Below are 6,600 nucleotides of genomic sequence, written 5' to 3'. Positions count from 1 at the left end.
TGATACTGCACTTGCTCTTTCCTTGTTGAGTACAGGGCATCTTCAAGCGGCTATTGACAGACCTCGCTTAGAAGATTAGTGATCGTCGTTCGAATTCAAGGGTGAGCCAATTCTTCCGGGCTTACATGAGTTCTCCTTTCGTCTATGTCCACATTTCGGACTTAGACATTTCCATTAGTTATTAGTACATTAGTTTGAGGTTGTATCCCTTCTTGTTTAGACTTATTCATTGTTAGATGTTTTGGTACATTGATTTTCAGATTCTAGGCATTACTTCTGCAATGTTAGTTTATTATTGTTAGATTTTTGTTAGAGTCTATGGGAACTCTATTTCTTTCCATAGTATTTTTCCTGCTTTCGTATACTTAATGCCTTAGTTTTTAGATTAGTTGTTTGGTTTGGATTGTAGTAACGGTCGGGGTCGTGACACTTTATGTATTCTTTTACAGAATTCGAATTAAAAGTAACAACAATATTTTTGTAGGATAAAAAAAAGTAACAATTAAAGATTTATACTCTCCCCAAAAAGTAACAAATAACAAAAATTTCTTTTCTTACGTATTATTTTATTTTTATTTGATTTTTTTAAAAAAACTTTAGAGTATTATAACAAAAAAAAATGATAATAGCTAAGATTGAATCCAAAAAAAATAGGGGAAAAAAGTCTGAAATATATCAAACTTTGATCGAAATTGTTGTAACAATATTAAATTTTGGAAATGACCTTTTACCCCCGACACTATTTAATAGTATATTTTAAAAGTATATATGTGTCCACGTGGATATCATAAATATTGCATAATTATAAATAGTAATGTGTTCACGCGGGCACATATATACCTTTAAAATATGTTATTAAATAGTGCAAGGGGTTAAAAGGTCTTCCATAAAGTTTGATATCGTAACAACAATTTCGGCCAAAGTTAGAGTATTTTTCAGACTCTTTTCCCAAAAATAGGTAACAAATAACAAACAAATTCTTTTTTTTTTCAATATTTGTCTATGTACAATATTGATTGAAAATTTGAATATGTACATTTTAAATAATTGAATTAAAAATGTAATTAATGTTTCTGAAAAAAAAAAAGAACTTAATAGATCGAACTCATATGATGTACCTGGTTGTTTAAATCAGATCTCTATTAATGTTTAATATAGTTATCTCTATAAAATAATCTTAATATTTAAAGCACATTCATACTTGCCCTTTTTCGTAATTCTCAAAAGCACTTTATAAAGAAAATTAGTCAAACACAAATTGCTTAACAAAAACATTTTTCAAATGAATTTGTCAAACATAAATTATTTTTTATTGAAAAACACTTTTCTGGAAAGCTATTCTAAAAAACGCTTCTAAAAATAAGCAGTTTTTAGCAGCAATGTCAAACAGGTTCTTACTCTTCTTTCTCTCCTCCCCGCCGCTGATGACGTTTCCCATTTTCGCTCCAAGTTCGAGCTTCCTTTTCCTTTTGTTTTGGATAATCAATTGTCTGCTTCTTCAAAGGAGATGGTGTTTCCTGAAGAGTTTGACTCAAGAAATCATATTTAGGCTTAATTTTTGGGCACCTCAATAGGCCGTGTTACATGTTTTCTTTCCTTTTACTCAAAAACACAAACTTTCATCGGTTATTCTTTTTTGGATAATTATTTAGTAAATATTTTTTATTTTTTCTTATAGTTTATGATTAGTTAGATTCTAATCTAAAGTCTTCTTATGAGTGAATTGAAAATCGGATGACAAAATATAAGATTATGATCTGAAATTTTACAAGTTGTTCGAATTTTGAACGACAGTCTAACATTTTGTAAGTAAGATTGAGAAACATATAAGCAAACATTAACTTTGGGTCTAATATTATTTGACAGATGATTTTTCAAAATCTATATATCTGCACAACTTTTAAAAATAATAATATAATTTGAATAATGAACTTAGAGAGGGATATTTGTATAAATCGATCATTCCTCAAAAAATGATACAATGGTTTGCTTTGTCTTTGTCTTAACTGAATGACGTTCTAGCCTAATTGATTCGTTTAAAAAAAGTGTGGTATCAAAAAGAAGAGGACATTTGATCCATTTAATTGGTCTAATATAACCTAATTTTAATTAAGCAAAACTTTGTTGAAGTATTTTGTTCTTACTTGATATTCATATATTACAACGTCATAATAAAGAAAATTGAATATTCAAAACTTTTTAAAATAAATTAAATTTGATTTGATACATCTTCAACTTCAATATAATAATAATAATAATAAAGCAATATTGTCATGATTATCAATTCTTTCAGTTTTATTCAAGTTATTTAAGTAGTTAAAAAATAAAATAATAAAGAGGATAACTTTTCATGGTTCACGTTTTAAGTGTATCATTACAAATAAAAATAAACATGTAACTCAATGCTTATTTTAAAATATATTTTTTAACGTGAAAATTATTTACATAAAAGTTTAAAATAATAATATTACAACAATATAGTTGTGATTATCAGTTCTTTTTTTACCCGAGATATCTTAGCAGTGAAAAAAACAAAATAAAAAAGAAGATGCAATATAGTCGTGATTTTTTGTTATTTAATCCAAGTTTATCTTAGCAATGAAAAAATAAAATAAAAAAGAGGATGACTCACCATGGTTCACGTTTTAAGTTTATCATTACAAACAAAAATAAACACGTAATTCAACACTTGTTAAAACATATTTTTATAACGTAAAAATTAGTTACACAAAAAATTTAAAAAAAATATCACAGCAATATAGCTATGGTTATCAATTCTTCCAATTACCCAAATTATCTTAGCGGTGGAAAAAATAAAATAAAAAATAGAATGACTCACCATGGTTCACGTTTTAAGTGTATCAGTACAAACAAAAACAAATACAAATTTAGCATTGGTTAAAACATATTTTGTAACATAAAAATTAGTTACAAAAAAAATTCTAAAAAATTAATATTACACCAATATATTCGTGATTATCAATTCTTTCCATTTTACCCAAATTATCTTAGAAGTGAAAAAAAAGAAGAAGAAAAAAAGGATAACTCATGATTCATGTTTTAAGTGTATCATTACAAACAAAAATAAACATGTAAACTCAGCATTTGTTAAAACATATTTTGTAATGTAAAACTTAGTTACACAAAAATAAAAATAATGCAACATCAATACAGTTGTGATTATCCATTCTTTCTATTTTACCCAATCTTAGCAGTGAACAAAACAAAATGAAAAATAGGATGACTCACCATAGTTCTCGTTTTAAGTGTATCATTATAAGCAAAAATAAGCACATAACTCAACACTTGTTAAAACATATTTTTCGTAACGTAATATTCAATTACACACAAAAATTAAAAAATTAATATTACAACAATATAAATGTGATTATGATCAATTCTTCCCATTTTATCCAAATTATCTTAGCAGTTGAAAAAACTTGCAACTAATAATTAAACTATAAAGGGGTAACCTTACCCTAAACAAAACGTTTATACTATAAAGTAATTTAATTTCATCAAATAAGTATCAAAATAAAACATGTAAATGTAATATTTAAAACCTCAAGGGAGGTAAGCTCTATGAATACGAATATGATAGGATGTTTATTACATCATTGACTTATTCAAGTGTTGCAAATTTGAAAATCCAAATGCAGCTTAGTAATTAAAGTGTTGAAAATTAAAATTCTAATTTAATTGATCATTAATTATATAATCTAGTAAACAAATTTATAATACAAAAATCTTTGACTATTTAATATATTAGTTTATTTGTCAATTTTATAATCAATGATGGACACTACTAATAATTAAAGTGTTCCAAAATTAAAAGTCTAATTTGACAATGTCATATTTATTTAATCTGATCCATCAATTATTTATTTAATTCTAAAATAAATCATAAGTCAAGTTAAAATATCATGTTTTGAGTTGGTCTTTTTTATGATTTAAAAAAAATAAATGTCAAGTTACTTACATTAAAATAGAAAAAGAGTAAATATTACAAAATATTTTAAGTAAAAATAATTTATGCAAGTAAAGAAATACCCGTGACAGATAATTATTGATAAATATGACAAAAAATTTTTTTAAAAAAGAAGTCATAAGTCAAAAATAAAATATCATGTTTGAATACTTTCTTTTTAAAGTTGAACCTTTTTATGATCTTTAAATTTACTTAAATATATTTAAAAACTAACAAAATATTAAGATTTTTTATAGGGAAAATAATTGTTTTCATCCCTGTGTTATGGTCTTATTATGATTTTAGTCCCTGTGATATTCGACTTCCTCATTTAACCTTTAATTAAGCAGAGAGAATTATTTCAGTCCTTTTACTAACGACAGTTAGAAATATAAACAGATCTGTCATGTGAGACCCCGTAGTTCTTTCGCATAATAAGCATAGTATTGCATGAGTGTATGAGGTTTATACAACTTGGTGTATCACGTCAGGAGAATTATTTTGCAAAGGGGTGGTAAAAATGAAAGAATTAGACTAACGTTATGGGTCAAGGATGTCCTTAAACAAGTCCGAGTTAAAGAATGTCTATTCTAGCACCCCGCCCGTTCGGAACGTTTAAGTTAACCGGTACCTTTGGGGATAAGACAAAGAGTGTCTTATATGCTAATAAGGATGTTTTATAAGGTGATGTAGTCGCCCAATGATCGTAAGTTAAGTTTTGAAGTCAAGCAAGTTGGGAAATAAAAGTTGACAAAGGTTAGAGTAAGTTTCTTTGATAAACCTTCCGAAATTTAGATTAAATGTCTCGGATCTTTTCTCCCAATATATAAAGCTTTAGAAGAACCCCAATATATGAAATCGAAGGTCTACGAGTCTACTTTCCAACGCACTAAGCCATTTATCCATACGACTTCAGAATTGAGAGATATTCATATTTTAGTGAGACTGCACAAGCAGGAAGGTGAAGGTGGGTCCCTAGCTCCTATGTCGGTTTAGCTTTATAAGATCTGATTTCTCCTTCATTTTATCTCATTTTTTTCGACCAAAATAAGAATAAAACTGTCCTAAATCCTCTCTAAAGTTTTCCTATCATCCAAGAAAATATCTGCAAGATTTCAACGTGGTTTCACCCTCGGAACGTTCATAGAAATTGTGTTACTTCTTTCCTCTTCGTTGGTTGTGATTTGAAGGATTCTTCATGGTGAAGGAGTCTCGTGTTTTGTGTGGTGTTTCTGCTGTTTGGAGGTAATAATTCTCACCCTTTATTTTATTGAGTGAGTCCAAGTTATAGCTATGCTATATAAGAAAGAACGCGAATAGACGGCTGGAAAAATCGTATTTGGATAGTTACGTGATTTTGGGTTGTTTTGAAGTATTTTTCTGATATTGTTGTTGCTGAAATTTTCAGAAATGCTTTGTATGTGTGTGGTTCTTGTTGATACGAGTCTGGAAGAGAAGAAGAAGTATAGATGGGTATTTAATTGTAAGATAAATTAGTATAACATTGGTTCTATTATTGCATTGCAATTTTCAAATTATTTCTTTTTGGTTCAACGTCTTGTGTTTAAGGAGACTGTTTTGTTATTGACAAGACATGTTAAAGTACTGCAAGCTCCATCAAGTTTAAGTTAAGGTTTTGCCTTTTAACCTCTTATTGCTTATGAAGAGAAAGATATGACTCCAAATGTAATTATTGGACGAACGTATAGGATGATGATTGGAAGCGGTGAGTTCAAGTTATTATGGTTATATTGAACAATTATAGAACTGTATTACATATATTTTTTCTGACTTTAATGGTTTGAAGACTCGTGGTTGGGATTTGGTTGAGGTTATTTTGGGGTTTGAAAAGATTGGTGTGGCGAAACTCCGAGTTTTTATTGTTGTGCAGACATACTTTATTTGGTTGTTGTTGACTATTGCGTATGCCTCCACTTGTTTATAGCTGCTGAAAAAATGTATGTTATGTCGTTAATTTGGGGTTCTAATTTGGAAAAGAAAAGGTAATGAATCATACATTTAAAAATGGTGCGGCGAGCTAATCACTCTGCTAGTGAGCTCTAAATTGCTACTTTGACCCTGATGTGTTAATATTCTTCCTATAATGGTTGTGTGACATGATTTTCTGTAGACAACATACTGCAAGGAAGGGGTACAATCCATATTGATATAACAAGATCCAGAATTGAGGTATGTTAAGGCAAAACACTGTACTTCCTTTGAGCATAAATTTTTGTATCCTAAATCATCAAATATTGTTTTACTACTCTATTACTAGAAATACCTTTTGTGAAAGGCATTGATATTGCAGCTGGCATATTTTAGTGACTCCATTATGTTGCTATTCTACTAGTTCGGTTAGATAGGGTATTTGCGTCTTTTTGTCATTTTGTTGATTCTCTTGACTATAGGTCCATGTGTCCAAATTCTTATTCTTCTTTAGGTGTAGTAAAAAGATTAGGATGAACAATATGAATTTGAAATCAGTCCTTTTTCCTCGCTAATTTATATTTTTGAAAACTTTAAAATAAAATATCGACCTCCAAAACTTTTAAATGTAAATCGTATGTTTAAATTACTAAAGTACGGGTGTTTCTGAAATACTTTCTTTTACAAACCACTAAGGAAACATA

The sequence above is a fragment of the Solanum tuberosum genome, unplaced genomic scaffold (genome assembly GCF_000226075.1).
Source record: "Solanum tuberosum cultivar DM 1-3 516 R44 unplaced genomic scaffold, SolTub_3.0 scf00299, whole genome shotgun sequence".
Classification (NCBI taxonomy): Eukaryota; Viridiplantae; Streptophyta; class Magnoliopsida; order Solanales; family Solanaceae; genus Solanum; species Solanum tuberosum.
The sequence above is the reverse complement of the archived record's forward strand: the minus strand, read 5'-3'. Positions refer to the sequence as shown.